General features: G+C 40.5%; 1 protein-coding gene across 12 annotated transcripts in view; it reads left to right on the forward strand.

The window, feature by feature from the left end:
• ZBTB20 (zinc finger and BTB domain containing 20) overlaps nt 1-21182 on the forward strand; it is a 433101-nt gene that overhangs the window by 288601 nt on the left and 123318 nt on the right. For 2 of the 12 annotated variants that reach the window (XM_072812471.1, XM_072812478.1), the window contains exon 1: nt 2892-3285. The exons of 9 other annotated variants lie outside the window; for them this stretch is intronic. The gene's annotated coding sequence lies outside the window, so the exon portion shown is untranslated. Of the gene's footprint in view, nt 1-2889; nt 3286-21182 lie in introns of those variants that run through there. One more of the 12 variants, XM_072812474.1, reaches the window with a different exon arrangement.

Raw genomic sequence — 21182 nt, forward strand, 5'->3', positions numbered from 1 at the left:
GAAACAGGCTTCAGAGTCGGATTGCCTGGATTTTCCTCCCCAGTTCCACACTCACTAGCTGTGTGCTCTTGAGCATGTGACCTAACCCTTCTATTCCTCAGTTTCCTTTTCTATGAAAAGAAGCTTCAGAGTGCCTAGTTCTTAGGGTTGCTGTGACACTAAAGGATGACACAAATGTAAAGTACTTAGCAGAGTGCTTGGCACAAATCAAGTACTCGGTAATATGTTGGTTATTATTATGAGCTGAGAAATATACCAAAGTCTGTGTAGAAAGAGATCAAATAGTCCTCCGGTGATCTTTGAAGTTTAAATTCTAGAACTTTGGAGTTCTAAACTTTATAGTCTCTACTGCCAACCCTTTCTAATAGAAATCTGTATATTAGATCCTTGCTTTGCTGGGAGTATTCCTGTCCTGAACCTACATGCTTTGAATATAATACGCTCAGCTCATCTAGAGTATGCAGTTTTATTTATCTACACCCTCATTTTATGCCTACGTCAATAATAACTGCCATGTAATACCATCCATGGACTTTATATATGTGAGCTCATGTCACGCTCAAAACAACCTTATGGGATGAACATAATCGCCTTTTACAGATAGGGAAACTGAGGCTCTGAGAGTGGCCATGACGTCTGCAGTGTTCTAGAGGTCTGTCTCACTCTAAAACACATTCCTTTTTCACCCAGTTCACCCAGCACGCATTTACTAAGCACCTCACTGCTCTGCCCTGGGCTCTTGCCGTTCAGGTGCTTTGAGACCTACAGGAGGACCCACCAAGGTCAAAAGCGGTGGTCCCTCCTCCCCCTAAATTGACTGACTGTGGACCTTGTGTTTTAGAGAAGTCACAGTATCCATTGTTAAAGGTTGATGTGCCAATAAAACTAAATGACTGACTATGGCTTCTCTCAGCTCACTTGCCGTCCAGTGGGCTCCCAGGTGCCTGACATTTCTTTCAGTTTTCTCCTTCCACCCTAAGTAGCAACATCGTCACCCAAGTGTGACCCAGAGGGAGTTTTCGCTTTTATATACAGCATGTTTTAGGACCAGAGACTTAATCTCTCCAGTAACATCTGATGGCACTGTTCTCTTCATAAGCACCTCTTCCTCCTTTATTTAAATTAAAAAAAAAAAAGTATCTTCAATTATCTGTTGTCAAGAGGGAGATCCATAATGAATACGATCATACGTGTCCAAAAAAAAAAAAATAGCATCAAATATGTGGGCAGATAATACCCTTTCCCCTTTCTATTTTAGAAGCTCAACTCAATCGAAATATACAGGAAAAGTTGCCCACAGCTAATCTTCCAGGTAGCAAATCCCATCAGTGATTTAGAAGGACGTTGTGGGCTGAAAGCCTCAATCTCTTTCACCCATAGTGTGCCTATATTTTAAAAATGAGTTGTAGGAAAGAACGACATCTTCCTTCATGGTGATATACAGCAGATGATACACACAGAGAGAACTGCAAACTCTGGGAGGGGTCTTTGTAGATGGATCCACGGGCCTTCCTTAGCTTGGAATGTGGCAACCCCAGCTATCCCTGGCTGAGACCAGGCCTCCACAAAGCCATATTTTTCTGCTTTTCTCTGAGACCGAATTAAGACTTAAATCCCTGTCCCTAGAATTCAAAACGGACAAGAAAATATTTCCACTTAGCTATTTAGACATTTTAAAAACTGGAGCTCTGTGCACTAACTGTAGAGGTGGAGAAATCTTGTTATTCTGGAGACAAGGGCGATCACCATACCTGTTGGGCCAGGGTCTGTGCAGAAAGCAGGAGGTTAGCTGGTATGATGGCCAGAGCACCAGCCTGGTGAGCCGCCGGGGCCCTGGGTTCCAGTGTCGACCTTGCTACTGCCTTTGTGATTTATTAGCCTGAGTCTCTGGGCCTCAGTTTCCTCGTCTGCTAAATGAGGGCGTTGGGGAGATTGATCTCCGTGGCTTTCTCCGGCTCTAGTATTCTCTGGGTCTGCGAGTCGCCTTCAGTGTCTGCCATAGTGTGCCTTGCCAGCTCTGTTTGTCACAAAGATTAATCCATTTTAACTGTACCTTAGAGTGCTCCCGGGAGAGAGGATGGATGGATTGTTTTGCACCTATTATTGCATCAGAACTTTTGCCTTTTTAGACGAGATCGTGCCGTGCCTAAAATCCGTCTGCCTGTCTGCCCACTGACTTTGTCTGTGCTGATCTCTTGCCACGGTGCCTCTTCTTCCAGCATCCATCTCCCTCCAAGATCTAGACTCGGCATCTGACTGTACCTGTCTTGTTCTCTGCAGCATCTGTCTGCTACACTCCTAGACCATCGTTAATAAACTTTCACACATTACACGCAGACCCTAAGATGCTGGCACCTGCACATAAATATCTACCGTTCCCAGGACTGGGGGAGAAAACTCCCATTTTTTTAAAGACCTCTATCTAGTGCCATTTGTATTTGCACTTTTTGTTTAGTTGTAAGTTTTAATAGTTCCCCCTTTGAGGATTTGTCAGTACGAGCAGTATTGCTTATCAGAACACACCAACAGTCTTTTTGTAATATTCGCTTTTCCCCTTTGGTTCAGCCGAGCCTGCTGACAGATCATTCAAATTCAATTGTTTTATGTCTAAGCCGAACAGCTAATTAAAGTAGGGATGATTAACCTGACTGGCACTGTCGCTCTCCCTCGCGCTCTCTCTCCCTCTCCCTTTCTCTCTCTCCCTCCCTCCTGTTCCAATCAGTCTTTTTCTCACACTCTCTCTCTCTCCTTCCGTGTCTCTCTCTCTCTCTCTTCCCCTCTCTCTCTCCCCCCCCTCCCTCCTCTCCCTCTCCCTCTCTCCCCCCTCTCTCTTCCTCTCTCGGTCTCTCTCTCCCTCCTTCGGTTGGTCTCTCTCTCTCTCTCTCTCTCTCTCTGTCTCTTGCTCTACTGTTTTTTTTTTTCCTCTCTCTCTCTCCTAAACGTGGTCTGCTTGCTGATGGCAGAATGGCACTCGGAGATTTGTGCATTGTGTCTGGTTTCCTACGGGCAGGCTGACCCAGTGCCTCCAGGGACTTATCAATAGACCACTCAGAAGAGACACAGACAGGAGAGAGGAGGAGGGGTGGGGGGAGAGAGAGAGAATCAATATCAAGAATAGAAGGAGCTCCGAAGCCATTTTTTTTTTAAAGAAGTATCGGGACTTGGGAGAGGGTGACAAAGAAGGTTTTTCAAAGAGGCAGTGGAGGAGGTTCTAATAAATTTGGAAGGAAACAGTTCCCTGTCTTGGGAAAAGGAGAACTCCTGACTGATTAGCATTCACACCAGGTATGAGATGTTCGCTACCCCTTATCACTGTGTCGCAACCGAGATGGAAAAGCCTTTTTTTTTTTTTTTTTTTTTCCAGGAGACTGAGGGAGCATGTATTTCGCTGTGTTTGTTGTTGGGGGGTAAGGGGGGTGGCGTGAGATCTGTGGGCATTTGTGTATGGGAGCAGAGAGAATGGAAGCAGTACAACGGGGGGTGGGAAAGAGTATGGAGTGTGTTACTGTCTTCCCTGTCTTTGTGCACCCCTGGGGGGTTACCCAAGTTCATTTCTAGCAGGTGGATTTGGACGGGAGTTACTTAACGCTTGACCGCCAGTTTTGAAAAAAAAGAAAAAGAAAAAAAAAAAAAACGTTGCTTCCTATGTCTATTAAAGGAAGCTCCAATTTCTCTCTCTCTCTCTCTCTCTTCCCTTCTCTCTCTCTCTTCCCTTCTCTCTCTCTCCCCTTCTCTCTCTCTCCCTCTCTCCCTCTCTCTCTCTCCCTCTCTCTCTCTCTCTCTCCCTCTGCCCCCCCATCTCTCTTCCCCTCTCTCCCTCTCCCTCTCTCTTCTTTTTTTCCTCTTCTAACCAGACAGCGGGAGGGTTCCTGGCTCCCAGCCAGCCCAAAAGCCTCTAAGTGTTTTGCACTTGTTTCAGGGAGTAGCTGCCCGGGGATTTTTCAGCATTTTCACTAGAGAACAAAGAGTTCTTTACAAAGGGAAGGGGGGGGGGGGAAGTGAGCTTAATGTCTGATATATGTTTTTCTATTTTTATTAGTTTTTCGCCTAAAAAGAAAGAGACAGGAACAGAACATTCACTCTATAAAGACACAAAGACATTCAAAAGAAATCCAGTTATCTTTTCTCCCCATCACCCCAATATATATACGTACAAAATAAAAAGGAAAAAGACTAATGAAGTTGGATATGTTGCTCTTTTCTCCTCTTTTAATCTTTCTAAATCCAACTGTTCTTATGCTCACTCTATGCTATTTTTTTCTACTCACAATAAAAGTTGCTCAGGATGCATCTTCTCTTACCATCTCTTTACCCTGTCTGGGTCCCCAAAATCCTGTGGAGGAGAGGATGAGAGTACGCCAAATAATCAATGTAGTGGCGAGAACATCTTCTACTTTTGCCACTTGGGTAAAAAGTTAATTAAGGAATTTGGGCTCCCCAAATACCAATGGGGTGCATTAGTTCATCCAGCCTCACAAGTTCTTGCATCCATCTGTTTAAAAGGTACCGCCTGTGTCACTTGTCAGTTATTAAGAAAAGGTACTAAGGGAGCAGATACTTGTATTTTATTTTTGTTTCCATCTAATTACGTAAATGACAAAAACCCCCAGAGAGATTACTTGCCCCATCCGTGATACACTAGTTCAAGCGAAATATAGTCTAGACAGAGATTTTTCAACGATTCTGATTGCCATGTAGCTTTGTGTTCTCTACTTGATTTTTTGCCTATGCTTGTATATTTTTACCATGAATTTGTGTTTGTAGCAAACATTCCAGAATGCTTATCATTTTCAAATTAATGCTCCGACAAAAGGAAAAAGAAATCAGCATGTGAACTGTATGTGCAAAATGTACTAAACAGTCCCATCGTTTATAAATGGATTTATATCTTTATCCTAATATTCTTGAATTGTAAACTCAAGTAAATGTTTTCTTGCTGAAAGTTCTCCCCCTAATGCATTTGTATCTCGATTGTCATTTGGAAATCTTTTTAAGGTACATAATAGACATAAACTGAATAAGGGGGAAAATGCAAAAGCACCAGAAAAATGCTTAAATATATATTATGTACAGTACCTAAGTACAGATAACTATTTTACTAAGTGAAAATGAGCTACAACAGTTGTTTCAAGATTCAGAAACTCTTTTCTTTCTTTTCTTTTCTTTTTTTTCCATTCACTGAAAATATAATCTATTCCTGTCCCTGGGGAGAAAAACTGTAGGGAAAATATAGATATATACATTTTTCCATATTTTTAGAATGCATTTATGTAACTGCTTCTTAAGAGTGTAACACATATCAGGGCAGAGTGTGATGTCTACTAGTCAGTAAACCCTTCTGGCTGGGAGGTGTGAGCGCCTTATGTTTGAAGTAACTTGATAACAAGGAGTCTTTTCGGGAAACCTTACTGTGTATGTGTTGCCTCAGTAATGACCCTCAGAGAAAAAACAAGAGCTAGGTGGCCACTTGAACTCGCTGAAAGACATTAGATTTAGGGGAACTTTTGACAAATCCAAAATTTTTTAGGGTAGCTCCCTTCTTACAGTTGTGTGTTTTCTTCGGGAAAATTCTTGTATTGCCTCCAGACTTTTCTATCTTTTTTTGTAAAGATTTTTCATGCTGCTAATAGTGCTTCAGGAGAAAAGGATCTTTAAAAAGAAAGTCATCAAAATAAGAGAAAAGAAACTCGATCTTTAAAAAGTTTTATATTGAAGGCAAGAGCTTCCCCCCCACACACCCCACCCCCTTTTGGCTTGTTTCTGATTTTTTTCCCCTGAACTCTTTTGTTGCTGTGGGCTGTTGTGCTTACATTTTTGTTTTTTGTTTTGTTTTGGGTTTTCTTTCTTTTTTTTTTCTTTTTCTTTCTTTCTTTTTTTTTTTTTTTTTTTTTGTTTTTTTTCTTTTTTTTTTTTCTCCTGCTCTATTTTTTTTATGTGACCAAGGGGGTCTAGGGAAGGGGCAGAAGGGGTCTGGTAAGAGGCTGTTACTGAAAGCTGTACTAGCCTCTCTTGATCCCAACTCAGGCAGCTCCTATCAGCTAGTTGTGCCGCCAAGAGTACAGTGAAAGGTGATAGCTGTCATTCTGGGATTCTTCGTGGATCTGACCTGAGAGTAACACATTCACAGTCGAGGAGAAAAGGGAAAAAAAAAAAATAGAGGAGGAGGAAAGAAAAGCTCTTTGAGCTGGAATACACTGGCCCTTTCTTCCTGTAGGCAATCCGCTCCAGTTCTTGGCGACGTGTCCTGCACTATCAGATATCATATGACTTTTTATTTAGATTCCTTTTCGGAGAATGGCCTGTTAGGACTCTGTTTGTTTTCTTTTATTTAATTTCCTTCTCCCCTCACCCGCTAGTTTTGTGTATCTGTGTGTGTGAGAGAGAGTGTGTGCGCGCATGCATATGTGTGTGCAATTTTTATCTTTGTTTTTGTTCTGTTGATCTGATGCTTTATTTAAGGACAAAGCTTTAATTATTTCAGTATACTGGTTTAATCATTTGCCAAAAAGAAACCTCATTCTAGGCTTTTTGGGGGGTCCATTTTTAAACACATCCATTAACACAGGAGGCTAGAGATCCTAAATGCCTGCTGGTCGGCCCCTGGCCCGCTCCCTCACCTTCACTTAACCCTCCCTTCATCAGCATGCACGGCAGTGTGAGTTAGGAAACACCTGTGCTGAGTTCAGAGGGAAATAAAAGTAGAAGCAACTTCTTCAAATCTGCACTCCTAGTTTCACTTTAATAAACTTTTTTTTTTAATCGTTGGCTTTTTTTTTTTTTTTTTTTTGGCACCCTCTGCTGAGTTTGAAAGCATCAGAGATACTGAACGATGTGTCTGTGGAGCTTTTGTGAGGTCAGCTGAGCACCCCTGGAAAGTAGAGCAGGGGCTGAAAGTCATTCAGAGACTTCAGAATTAAGTGGGAGATTTCAATAAGATCTGTGAGATCTGTGGGCCGTGCAGGGCTTGGTGATAGATGGTGAAATGGAATACTTGGGGATCCTCAAGGAGGAGAAAGAGAGACATTTCCAGGGAGGGCAACACAGGCATTCCTGCTGCATGGAGTACTTTGAGAATCATAGTTAATCACATTTTTATTTTGTGTAACTTGCAGTTTAGCCAATTGATATGCGATTGCCTTCCTTCCATGCTTCTTGTATAAAACAGAGGAATTAAACTGACATTATTACAGGGTTTCTCCTAAATTTTTGATGTCTTTCTTTTTCAGTTTTGCAGAGTTCAGATTTTAGTTAGCAAAAGAAAACAGAACTTCTCTGGGTGTGTAACTGGTTGGTTGCCTATACATTATCCTCCACATGCTATACCTTATCTATACATAATATGACATATCCTGTTTGTATCAGGATCCTTTTTTTTTTAAATAGTAAATAGTAGTAACAAGCTAGACTGCTCTGAACGTTCAGATGACCATTACATTCTTTAAATCCATAGTTCTTAGTTCCTTGTTACTTTCCCTAAGATGATTTTTCACAGACCTTAAATTTCTAATGCTTATCTCAGCCAGAGGTGAGTTCTGTTGAAACTTGGAGGGAAATTTATTCCACCCCTTTAAGAGTACCCAAAAGGGAAGGGAGAAGTATTTTTTCGTTCAACAAAAAATTTTAGAAGCCTTTTTTTCCCCCAGCGGAAAACTCTAAAACAGCTTTGTCTCAGAACGTTAAACTTGGCATGGATAAGAAATGTGAGTTTTGCTTTGTTTGAGGAAATTTGTTTTTGAAACAACAATGTTATAAATATTTTTAAATTGCCTGCTGAGCATGCGCTGTATCTGACTTTATTCATAGTTTTAAACACACACCAAAGTGCAGTCTTCTGAATGGCCACAGGTAAGGCTGTTGATTTGTATGATCTTTCTCAGAGCTACCTCCAGTGAGTCTACTCAGTTTTCCAGAAGGGAAAAGGGCGAGAGCTGAGTTTAGACCTGGACTCCCTTCTAAAAATCATAGAGCAAAAGTAGATTCCCCCAGTAAAGCTTGCACATTATACTTAGGGTAAGTACTGTTCAACTTTCCTTTCTTATAGGAGTCGCTTGCCTTAACTTTTCGGCTTAATAGTAGCAAAGTAAATTAGCAAAAAATTTAACTCAATGAGGTATTTGACTAAATTAGAAAATTTGCAGATTTTTAAAGGCATCTCTTGTGCATAAATTTGGGGATACGAGGATTTGCCAGTGAAATGATAGCAGCTCTGTGCTTACAGAGCAAAGATGTGCTAGTCTGAACATGCCTGATCTCATCTGGAATCGAAAGCTAAATCTAGGTGGGCCTGTAATAATACCAGAAAAGGAACACATGTATCTTTTGTGCAGCCTTTAAAAAAAAAAAAAAAAAGCCAGGCTTCCAAAGGGAATGACAAAGAAGTAGGTTCTCCTCTTGCTTAATAAGTAGTCATATTTTGCTTCTGGAGCTATGTGTTTCCAGTTGTTTTGGGTTGTTTTGTTTTGTTTTGTTGTTGTCACTGCTGTTGAAGTATATTCTTTCCTGTCAGTGATTGTTAACACTTTCCATATTTCAGAAGGGCTTTATCTCCATTAATTCCGTTTGATGTTTCCTCACTTGGTTACCTTTCTCAAGTCTGCGATGACCCTTCCAGGCTTTGCAGTTCTGATCGATTCTTGCCAGAATATATTCACTCATTAGCTGTTTGTTATAGTTATGATGGAGATAATCTTGTTTTTCAGGCCTTTATAACTCGCCAAACAAATTTCATTTTGAGGTGAAATTTCTCATAGTTGTTCTTGACTCAGAACTGAACTTGTCTTGGAAAGGCTTGAAAAAAAAAAATGCAACTAGCCGTTGAGGGTTTTTTTTTTTTTAAGGACTAAATATTTCAATAAATGCAGAGGGATTATTTTACAAATAACGTTGATATGCAATGTTTTTCTAATTTTTCTTTTCATGCTTTAAAACAGAACCTGAAAATTAAATGTATAAAAAAAAGAAAAAAAGAAAAAACCTGCCAGGTTAATGCTGATATTTTAAATACCCAATTTAAAATAATTCAAAGTTTTGATTTCTATGCAGCATATCACCTTTCAATGTCAGTCAGTAATACTTTGTGCAGACATACATATATCTACACACATGCACACACAGAGACGCAACTCCACTTTACATCTATATTAATTTTATTTTTACATAAAACACGATTAGTATTAATGCAAACTTTTATTAATTTATTATATTCTATTTTTTATAATTTAGAAATCCAGTTAACTATTGCCTCTGATTATTTAATATATGTATATGCTTATTAATATCTATTTGTAGTTTAATAAAGTATCTTAATTTATAGAGTATTTTATAAGTCTTTCACACTTGAATTTTATGCAGCTACATTAACATTTGAGTTTTCTCAGATACGCTTTGCTTTTTGTTCCATATCTGTTACTATGTTAAGAAGTTTTTTACTTTCCCAATCTAGAAAGACTATGGCCATTTTCCCCTATATATGATTTCTATATATCTTCAGTATTCTGAAGAAGAAACTTTCCAACCTTTTGATGTCCTGGAAAGCCTTCAAACAAGTGGGAGAAGTAATCTTTACCTTGCTACTCCCCAAAACTCCTGCAATATCTGCCCTCACTGTACCACCCCTCACCACCAGCAACCCTGAAAAAACAACAATAATAAACATGATATAATTTTTCTGATCACAGAACCAGGAAATACCAAAGAAAATTGTGGCATATGTAGGCAAATGCCAAGAGCTCCTCCAGTAAGATCAGCTGTTTTTGTACTTTTTTTTTTCTCTCCTGAATTTTGTTTGTGACTCTTTTGGCTTGCTGAAGCATATCCCCATAATCTTACGAAGCCACAGCAAATTCCCAATGCCACAACAACACTGTGCAGCTGGGGAGAGCCCAGAAGAACTGATCCTGGGTGGCTGCAGACTTCCCCAGCAATGATGCAAAGCAGGAGGAGTAAGTAGGCTATACACTTCTCTTTGCTTTTTACCTGGGCTGCTCCACCGGCCAGGTAGAGTGATTTTCTTTCGGTAGCTTTAGCTTAGCTATGTAGGGCTTTTCCTTAGCTATCTAGGGCTTTTCCTTCTGTAACCAATGGCTTTCTGCCTCTTTCCAAGGATGGTTTATATAGCAAAGCATCCCATTTTCCTTTTATACTGGAATATGGAAAGCTTTGGAGATTAGGAAGGGTAAAGGAAAGGGGGCTCAGAGTATCTGGGAAATACTCTGAATGGCCTCAAACTCAAAAGCGTTTGGGGGGGCTGTAACTTTTTCATTCTCTCCAGAGCCTTTAAGAGATGGAAAGTAGTGAATGGGATAACTGTAGGGTGCGAACCATGATCTAACTGATGCAGTAGATGGAGCTCTTCCCCCTAAGTCTGTATTTAAATTAACGTCCCACTCTAGTTTGTGGGGCTCTCTGTTTCAAGGTGTGTCATTACTACACACGTAAAATCAAGGGCCCAGAGAATTGGAGAAGAGGTTTCCTGGCACTTTTCAAAAGAGATGAAGCATTTGTTCTGAAACACAAAGCATAGTGCAGGTGAGAAGTAAGACTGGGGTGGGAAATGAAGTTTACATATCTAAATTTCTCCCTATGTTTGTTGATAGCCCTAAGTGTGAAGTTAAATCCTAACACTTACTATACAAGTGATTATTACTTTAAATGCAGAAAAATGTAGGGAACCTGTAGGATTTGGGGCTGTGTTCATTACAGACCTTCCAGGCTATCTGAACCGGGCAGATCTCCTCTCATTTTATTCTGCAAAGGAATCTTAAGACTGAAAAGGTAATTGTTTCATCCAATTAGTCTAGAGAACCTGGCTGAAATGTTACAAATTCTGAATTGTGACAGCGCAGAGGAGGGCAAAGCAGCTGTGTTAGGAAGGTGCCTTTATGGAAGCCAAAATATTTTCAGCAATAACTGAAAATAGATCTCCAGTATCTGTTTGAATATGGAAAGAACTACTTGTTTATTTCTCTCTAAATTAACTGAAATGAATAATTGCCATAAAATTTGTGTCGCTGTCGTTATTCTCAGCACCAATAGGATAAGTTCGATTGTGTCCCTCTCTGCTTCCGGGAGGGAAAATATATGTATTCTGTAGGTAGTAAATTATCTTCCTTAGTGAATATCTGCTCACAGATTGGAGATATTACTGCATATCTCTTGTTAAATCTTGATAAGATCATTTGGCCAAAGTAGAACTCGGCTTGGCTTTAGTACCCAGAGAAATAGCATTTTTAAGGGACTTGGATTTCCTTTGCATACCACGTGTCTGAGTCCGATACGGTCCAGGAAAATAGAGAGGATGAGACAAAATTATTCCTAAGCAGCCGCCGTAGGCCAAACACTGAAACAGTGCCAACCTGGACCAATCAGGCCGGCTTCTCAGAAGATACATGCTTTTGTCGAACACTTACATGAAGAGAAAGAGGGAGGAAGCCCTTGAAATTGCATTCATATGAATGATTCCTCACTAATTTCAATAAAGTCCCTGGTAATAAATTCACGATTTTTATTCTTTTGTAAAGTAGAAAACGTGAGCTTTCTTGTCCAGCTAAGGATCTCTAAATGTTGTACTCTGACATCTTTTGAACAAACCTATCCTTTTGAATTTAAGCAAGTGAAAAACTTCTCACAGAGAGCAAAGAGTAAAATTGATGGAAACTCAAAATCAATTCCAAACCCATTTCTGGCATGATGAGAATAACATTTGTGCTGTGTTTAAAGCAGTTTAAAACAAGAAAATGATAAAATGATCAATATACTTAAAGCCAAAAATAACCAGGACAGAACGATCTGTAATCCATTCCCATTCCTGAAACTCTCCCTCTTGATCGAATGTGAAAATAAACGAATGTATCTTTTATAAGGTGGCATTGTCAGCCTTATAATATAAAGCAATGATGAGATGCCAAGCTTTCAAGTCTATTATGCTATATTTTCAGAGTTTAGCCAAATTTCTAGATTTAAACTATTGTAGATTTATTTATTTGTGCATGCCCTGACCTCTGACCATAGAAAGAGCAAAGTTGAGGAACATATAGAATGTGACAGTGAACCACATTGCTACTTCACAGTCCATGTACTCTATTTATTAAAAAAAAAAAAAGAAAGAAGAAAGAAAGAAAAGAAAGAAATAAAGAAAGAAGAAAAGAAAAAGTTTAAGACACAACAGAAAGAATATTTTCAGCTCTATCTGAAAATTGGTGGATTAGTCAATATGGAACAGGCTGGAGATTTCTTTTAAAATACCTGACTCTCGACGAGTTTATTAAATTCAACACACACATAAATACAAATCATGCATATTTTATGCTTATTGCTTTAATAGACTGAAAGACTAAGTTCACACTAATAAATTTTGGACTTGTGGATTCAAGGTCAGTAAAATGCCACTGTCCAGGTTTATAAAAACCTACCTAGATGTAAGATTTTGCCCCAGTGAATGATTTTCTACCAATTTCCTAGAGTCATTTGACTGACTGGTTATATATTGATCAGATAAAATAAATTGTCCTTCTGGATGAAGAAGTCCTAGCTGAAAAAATTAAAATGACAACAACTTGCATAAGCACGTTTAATTCCGTTGACCTAGGGTGCAGTAGGAATGACGATAATTCTAAATGAGCACTGTGACGAATGTCACTACAAAGAAGCATGTATGATTACATCAGTAAGAGTGAACTCAGTGGGCAAGGTTAGGAGGGTGAGACACAGGAGCTATGACAGTAGGGACTAGTGATTAAAGTTATTGGAGATGTTTAAAGCCGGTGGCTGGCTGGAAAATTAACATATCGAAGAAATGAGTCGGTCAACTTTATAAGTAGGTAGGAAGGCAGTACTTTTTCCTATAGGATATAATTAACTGAAGAATTCACCTTTGCTGAGAATTTTAACAACTTCCTAAAGCTTTGGCTGTCCAGTGTGATACTAGTTGTAAAGAGCTGTTGTGCACATCTGCTTAAAGATTCATATAAGTGTAATTGTTATAGCAACTTGTTATGCTATTGTTTGAAGTTGAAAAGCTCTGCCTTAAGTGTCGACAAAGCAAATGTCAGCATCATAGAATCATAATCATTGCATCTTAGAGCTTGAAGGAGCCTTAGATATCTCAATATGGGTGAGTGGGTTAGCAAACTCTCCAGAAAAAAATACTGAATATCTGTTTGCAGCACCACATAGGATTTGAGAAAAATATGTATTTTTATGTATTACAATGACTTATATTTGGAAAACAATTTAAAAGGAAAGCTTAAAAAAAAATAAAGAATGTAAAGCTCCACAAATTCATCTTGACTAGTGGTGCTGTACAATGGATTCTGTGAACCAGGGGTCTAACTAGAGAAGAGTGAAAAAAATTTCAGAAAAGCATAAGGTTTTATTTTCATCAAAAGGGGCAGGGAGAGGTTAACAGATTAAGAAATGCTGTTTGGGCTTAAACCATTTACTTTGCTGATAAGAAAATTTAAACAGAGAAGTGACAAAACTTTCTCAAGATGAGAAAGGTAAATTGTATTAGAACTCAGGTTTTCTAGCTACCACTCCTACACCACATCCTGACCTCTAACACAATTTTTATAAAAATTAAAAGTAGATGATATTCCAGAAGTAATTGAGGAAGAGAACAAAAGAGCCAAGCCCTTTGGGCTCCTACTGCTGTACCAATAATCTTACCGTAATGGGGCAGGGGCAAATAAATGTGCTAAGGATAAGGCATTCTGGGGAATAAAAGAAAATGTAACCAGATCTTGCACTTCTTGGATACCCTTTGCTGTCAACACTGTTCCCCTCACACTCATATGTCCTCTAGGATAATTCAAGGTAACTTTTATTTCATTTCTCTTCTTCCATCTGCCCCCACCAAAAAAAGGGGGGGGGGAGAAACAAACAAAGAAAAAAGAAAGGAAAAGAAAAAAAAATTACAAGAAATTGTAGTCAGATCTTTTAGAAAGAAGGCCTTCTTCCTAGAAATCTTTTTGTACAGATGGATGTATCTTAGTATCTTATCAAAGTATGAGTTCTAATCCGAGGGCACTGAGTCAACAAGTTTAAACGCATTACAGACTGGGCTACTCCTTATTTCCTAAGCACACACCACATTTTCACATCCCTGTTCCTTTTCCCCTGGTGTTCTTTATTGCTACAATACTCTATCTTTTAATGTCTCTTGCCATATTCTATCTTATAGGTTAGTCATCTGTGTATCTGTTTGTAACATATGGAACAGGTCTATGTAATTTGGGGCAATGCACTTAATTTCACTGGGCCTCTGTGAAATCCACATCTGTAAATAGGAAAATAATAACTATCTTGCTGAAATATTGTTAAGAATTTTTATGAAATGCAGTGTATAAAGTGCTTGGCACAAAGACTAGCATGTGGCCATCAGTCAATATCATTGCTGCTGTTACTACTACTATTATTAATATTCCCTTGTCTGCAGTTCTTTCCCAACAACATTCTTCGTGGGGTCATAGGTTGATCTCATTGAGTTCATTATCTCCTCAAGCAACAAACACAAACACCATGACTTTTACATAATAGGAACTGAATAAAATGTACTAAATCTTATGCAAGTCTATAGGGTCTATCACTCCTTTACTGAGATCCTTACGTTGTTTCCTGGAAGTGGAGAATAGTGGCTGGTGTTGGCCAGTGCCGACCTGCGTACACCATAAAAGATGGGAGTGTCGCTCACTGTACACTAGCAGGGCCGCATTCTCTTTCAGGTTCCCCACAGACCCCCAACCACTTAGGATTGCTCTTTGCAACATCCCCAGGAGTGTCAGCTTATAGTTCTGGTTCATGTGATTAATGAGCTTGTTATACCTCTGTCTGTAGCCTGAACTAGAAACTTTCACTTTAGAGAGCAGGTCAAGATATCGAATTTAATTTTAGTTGCATCTGTTATAAGCCAATTGTGTATTCATTACATTTATAGATTCCCTCTCCAGCCATATATTTTCATGGCTGTTGAGAGCACCTGAATCTGTGTTGAATGTCCTTAGATTTTACTTTGGGGACCTGACAATGAGGCAGTGAGACAATTTTGATAGCTAGCTATCATCTTGGCATTTTTTCCCCCTTTATGTCTAATCTGGTCTGTTTGAAGAAGGGGGCACATATAGACTTTTTCTCTAACTTGGCATATGCCATGGTAATTTCTGTATTAATGATGGCTGTGGTCAACGTAGTTCACCTACGTCTCTGTTTGTCCTGGCATGCAACCACATCCTGTGGAAATGGGAAACTGGAAAAATGCAAGTGAGAAATTAACTTGTGGCGGGGTCAGGGTGGAGATGTAGCATTAAATGCGTGGGTTCGGCTGCGGCGCTGTGGCATGCAAGGTGGGCCCGGGGAGTCCATGGGCCTTGTTGGTCCTTCAGGTTTACAGCGAATAATGAGAACATTTTAAAGGAGCAGGTCAGGTGATCATGGCCGAGGAGAGACTGACTGATGGGAGGGTATGCTCAAGTCAGAAAGAATGTTGCTTCTTACTCAGCCAAAAGTTCCATGTCTTTGAGAGTGTTGCTGGTATTCAGGAGGGGAAAGGGTCACACTTAGTGGAGCTGGTAATTCAATAAAGGGTTCTGACTTTGCCAGAGTAATGGTGTTGGCATCAAGAGAAGAAAGTTTTGCAGATTTCTGCGTGTGCACTTGCTGTTACTGGTGTTCCTGGTGGGTGGCTGAATCATCCTGATGGTATTCAACAGGAACCAGCTGCTGAGAATATTAAAATGCAAGCATTTATTCCTCTAGAGAGACAGTAGCATCTGCAAAGTTTTCCTATCTTGATAGTACAGATAATCCCAGGGAGCATTCTCTAGTAGTTTTAACTTTCTATTTATTTATACGTTTTCTTTTCATCATTATTGTCAGAATCTCAAGTTCCAACTGGAGAGTCCACACCAGGTTGTGGAGACGGATAGTAAGCACTTGGCCCAGGGACATGGTATTGCTTCTCGGGCTTTATCTTGAATTCTGATTCTCTAGAGGAGAAATGGGTATTTCCTTCCCTTGGCCTGTCTTCCCAGCAAAGTGCTGCCCAAAATCCTAAGTCCTCGGTGAGCCCCACTAGCAGGAAGGGAAGGCCTCGGACCTCCCCACCCTCAATACAGGCTTCTTCTTTGGAGCTTTCCTTTTTACTTGTAAAAATTGTGAATTTGTTGCTTTTCCTGTGTGATTTGTTGTTGTCGCTGTTGTTTTGAGCAAGCATCAACAGTTGGGGGAAATGGAGGTGCGGAAAGGCGGTTTGGTCTCAGTAATCTACTAGGTCTTTTCCATCTCTAATATTTATGAATAATGTATTGAACTGATGGAAAAATGTTGAATATGTTCATTATGAATTATATTCACCGGCGTGTTGCCTGGAATATAAAAGAGCAAAGCCGTTGCAGCATAACTAGTTCCTTACAATAACTGCACTGGTACAACAGAGCCTTGTCCCTTCCTGGCCCATTGTGTGTCACACACACACACACACACACACACACACAACACACACACACAGGGGCTCTCCGTGTCTGAGTGGCAGCTGCAGACTGGGTACCTGATGGGATGACAGCCAGCCAAGGTTCTGAGGGGCCCGGAGACACCCTTTGTGGAGTCTGGGTTCTAAACAGAAGTAGCTTTCCTGAACATGTTGATGGGGTGGTCTCCTCCAGGAGGACTCACCGAAGCTGGCTCCATGCAGCAGATGGTTCTCAGGTGCTAGTGTGCTGCAGGGGTTGTAGCTCTCCTCACCGGAAAGGAAACTTATCATTCTGTCCCTTCTTTAAAAAAAAAAAAAAGAAAAGAAAAAAAACACCTTCACCCGGATAACTACTTTGTCAGCAACGTTACATTCTGATGATATAAACAAATAAGAATGGCAGATATTTCAGAATTAAGGAACTTATACCATTTAGCTTCAAAATTCATTATATATGTTCTTCTCTCTTGCTTCTCTTTCACAATTATGTTTTATTTGGGATGCATTAAAGTAAAATTGTGTTTCCGAAGCATTAACCGATATCATTGGGAAACATTAACCAGAAGCATGAGAAGTGGCAAGAAACCTAATATTCTTTTTTTATTCCCATAAATAATCAACAAAATACATAATAAGGAGTTAAAACAATACTGAAATAGTCTTTCCGTGGCTAAATAACAGTCTGGCCCAGGTTTTTTTTGTTGTTGTTGTTGTTGCTTTAATCAAATATAGCTCTGTAAGTGACATGCAAATATGTACCAAAATAGAGAAAGACTATCTAAGGTCAGGAACTTAGAGGATGCAGCCCTGATGTACAGTAGACAGCAGTTGCAAGTTGAAGCAGAAAGAGGCAGCGAAAATTCTGACCCTCATCTGAGATCCCAAGAGAACAACAGTGTACCGATGAGCAAGTCGTGCCTCCGAGAAGCTTTTGCTCCTGTTGTATCACTTCAGAGCCATGGACTAGCTCTTGTGAGAGGGGATTCTAAGACCTCACTTGTACCAATATTCTAAGACCCCCAATATCACTTGTACCAATACCAATTTTCTTGGGGACATTAACTCAAACAAACTGTCCCAGCTTTATTTATCATTATAACATTTTGGAGGTGATTTTTTTCCCTATGTCTGTCCTCTTAAGAGCTAAAACCCATCAGAGCCCATGAAGAGCAAGTATAAACATAGAGCAGCCACGTTTATCAATAGTTTATAATAGTCTCAGAGGGAAGAGAGAGCAAGGAAGCATGAGAAAGAGAAGAAAGAGTTAAACTCTTTTTTTCAGAAAATTGCCTTGTCCAACCTTTCAGTCAGGTAGCCCGAAAACAGTAGTGGTTGCCCGGTTCCAGAGTGATATAATAGGAGAAAAGATATGGCAGGGTTTTGTTTTTTGTTTTTTTGTTTTTTTCTCCAGCTCCACCCTTCCTTACAGGACAAATCTCCTAACCCAGCTCTGTAATAGTACATTTGTCAAATAAATAGAAAACCATCTATCCTCATCTCCCTCACAGCAGTATTGCTAAGGCTGATTGTACACATGTATATAAATGTATATATTATAGCTATCTATTTACAGCAGGGGAGAATGATTTAAAAATAAACAAATTGGGATTTCATACATGCAACTGTTGCGAAGGTCAATCACTTTTTTTTTAAGACCTTCTTAGCTAATTACCGATTGTTAAAACATTTGCAAATGATGACTGGGCCTAAATCACCTCTGTGAAATGGAAGATTTTTAGAAATCTAAGCATGATTATAGAGATTCAAAGACATTTCTATCTACTTATGGACCCGTGTGGCCTTACTAAAGGCAGTACAAGCCTACCAAGCAAAATAAATGATTAGCTTTGCCAATAGATACCATTAAAAAAAAAAAATCTAAATCGAGGTGTGGTATCAAAGTACAATTCTGGCTGTAGGAATGAACTGGTTCTCTATATTAGACAGCTATCTTTTAGAAAATGGGACAAGGATAAGGAGAGGATAAGCTTCAACCTATACAAACATTCTGGGCACCTGCCCAGGCCACTGGTCTGTCCCAGTGAGAATCAGACTCAGTATACATAAAGCCCTTAAGATCATTGGAAAAGAGGCCACATTCATCTATTTTGTACGGCCACTATTCTTCTGATGTTCTTCCTAGGGTAAGGACGTTCATTTGCTTCTTGTTCAATCTCTGCTTCTTGTTCAATCTCTGCTTTCTCTATCCAGACCTCAATGGGATGGCAATGACATGAGGGGGGCAGGTGAAAATAAATAAATGTGATGTTTTGGTGGGTTTTTTTTAAAGATTTTATTTATTTATTCATGAGAGACACAGAGAGAGAGAGAAGCAGGCTCTGTGCAGGGAGCCCGATGCGGGACTCGATCTCGGGACCCCAGGATCACACCCTGAGCCAAAGGCAGGCACTAAACCGCTGAGCCACCAAGGGATCCCTCAAATGTGATGTTTTTAACAGGACTGGTACCCTCTGCTTGCTTTTCTCTGGTCCATTCCCAGCACCCAGAGAAGGGAAACTGGCTTCCATGGAAAGTGAAGTCACAGTTCCAACTTAGCATAATAAGGAGTGAAAAAGAGAGAGAGAGGCAGCAGGCATACTGTTAGCGAAACAAGGAGTTTCTACTGGGCTATGACCAGGTTCTCTTGTTTCCTCTGTTTTTCCCCCAAACTGAAAAGAGTCATTGTGGTAATTCACCTGTGCTTTGAGCCTGTGTGCACATGTCCAAGAACTGCTCAAGGTAAGGCCAGAAAGAAATCGGGGACAGGACTTCCATCCAGGAAACTCCTTCTTTTTAGTAACTTCTGCTTGTTTTGTTGCGTGTGCATGCGCGCGCGCACGTGTGTGTGCATGTGTGTGTTTTCAGGGAATTTGTGTTTTTAGAAAATATGTTTCAATTCCCAGACATTGATATCCTGGGCATCTTTGGGTTGTGACAGAAGCGGGGATTAGTGCCTGTGACAAATGTAGCAGAAGCCAGTGCAGTTGCAATCTATCAAACATGTTGGCAGACCCCAGATTTTTCTGATCCTTGCTGCAGGATTCAGTTGCGTCCTTACCCTAGGAAGACAGGATTCACTGAGAATTTTGAGAGCAATGGTGCACCTTTCTTAATTTTGGTCTTGGTAATTATGGGACTGGACTCTGAAAACAGTAACTAGAATCAGGACCGCCCTCCTGGGAGGTAAACCTGCACAATTGCTCATGGTCCCATGATTACGAGGGCCGTGTGCTTGGTTTAATGCTCTGCTGTTGCTGTCTTGAAATTCTTAACGATTTTCAAATAAGGGGCCCTCCACTTCCATTTTTCCTTGAGCCCTACAAATTATATAGCTGGTCCTATCTGGAATGCAAATTCTCCTGGCATGCCCACTGGAGGTAACAGGCACATGTCTTTTCTTACTGAAAACGATCCTCTTCTGATTCCTCAGAAGCTAATTCCTGTGTTAAACTTGGAAGATTTCTGTCCATATAATGTGGTTCCGAAGAACCCATCACTCCTTCCATCCTCCAGACAACTTGAGATGATTATAATCAAGATGGTCTTGTCTTGTAATCAGAAACTCAGTAGTAGTTGTCTCAGCCAAGTATCTTTTTGCTAGAGGTTGATATTTGGAAGAAATAGTTGTGGTAGGGAAGTCTTTGCCCTTTATTGGATGATTAAAATAGGCGTCAACCATTAAATGAAGATTGAAGAAACAACATCGAACATTCAGGTTACTTTAGACCAGGACTTCCCAAGCATTATGTGATCAAACACACTAGGGTATTCTAAAAACAAATTGATCTCCCAGCTCCGGCCCTGGGCTTCTGTCTCTTAGACTCCCACCATGGCAGGCCACAGTAGCTCTGTTTCCTCTGTGCTCCACACCTCCCCTCCTGCCTTCAGCCCAGGGCAGTCCTTTCATCCTGCTTACTCAACACTGGCATCAGGAGGATGAAGTTCCTCTACATATGGCATCTAATAAGACTGATTTTTGCTGGGCATCTGGGTGGCTCAGTGGTTGAGTGTCTGCTCTTGGTTCGGGTCGTGATCCCAGCATGGCATCCTAGGATCCAGGCCTGCCTCAGGGGAGCCTGCTTCTCCTTCCGCCTATGTCTCTGCTTCTCTCTGTGTCTCTCATGAATAAAATAAGAATGGTTTTGCTAAATTTTGTACATGCACACTAACCCCTACTACCACCCTGGAGAGTACGAATGACAGAAATTTAAGACCGGTCTGGATTAGACCCCAGGGAGATGTGGGGACCTGTCCCCAGTGACAGTCTGTTAGAACGAGGCTTTCACCAGAAGAATCCAAGCCTCCAGACTCCTAGCAGGGTTTGCTTTTGACGACTCAGGGCATCGGCAACATTTTTAAAAGACCTATTCTAAATGACGGGCCCATACCCCAATATCTAAGCGCCCATTAGCAGGAGGAGGAGGAGGAAAGCAGCAGGGAGAGGTATGTGTGAAAAAGAACCTGACTGGTCACCTGAAGTGAGCTAGCTTCTCTGCACCTATAAAAATACTTCCTACCACTAATAATGCCTCCTGGCTTGCTGGGAAGATCCAGAGAGAGGTTCACTTAACGTGGGAAGCCTCGCTGGCGGCAGAAACCCCGGTGGGGTTAGCTTCCTCCACCCTCTCTGCTCCTTCCCTGCACCCTCTTTTCTCCCTGCCTCTTCTCCCTTCCTGCGTAAGGAAGGAAAGCCAGAGGAGTCTGGTGGGGGGGTCCTAGA

Source organism: Canis lupus, chromosome 35 (genome assembly GCF_048164855.1).
Source record: "Canis lupus baileyi chromosome 35, mCanLup2.hap1, whole genome shotgun sequence".
NCBI lineage: Eukaryota > Metazoa > Chordata > Mammalia > Carnivora > Canidae > Canis > Canis lupus.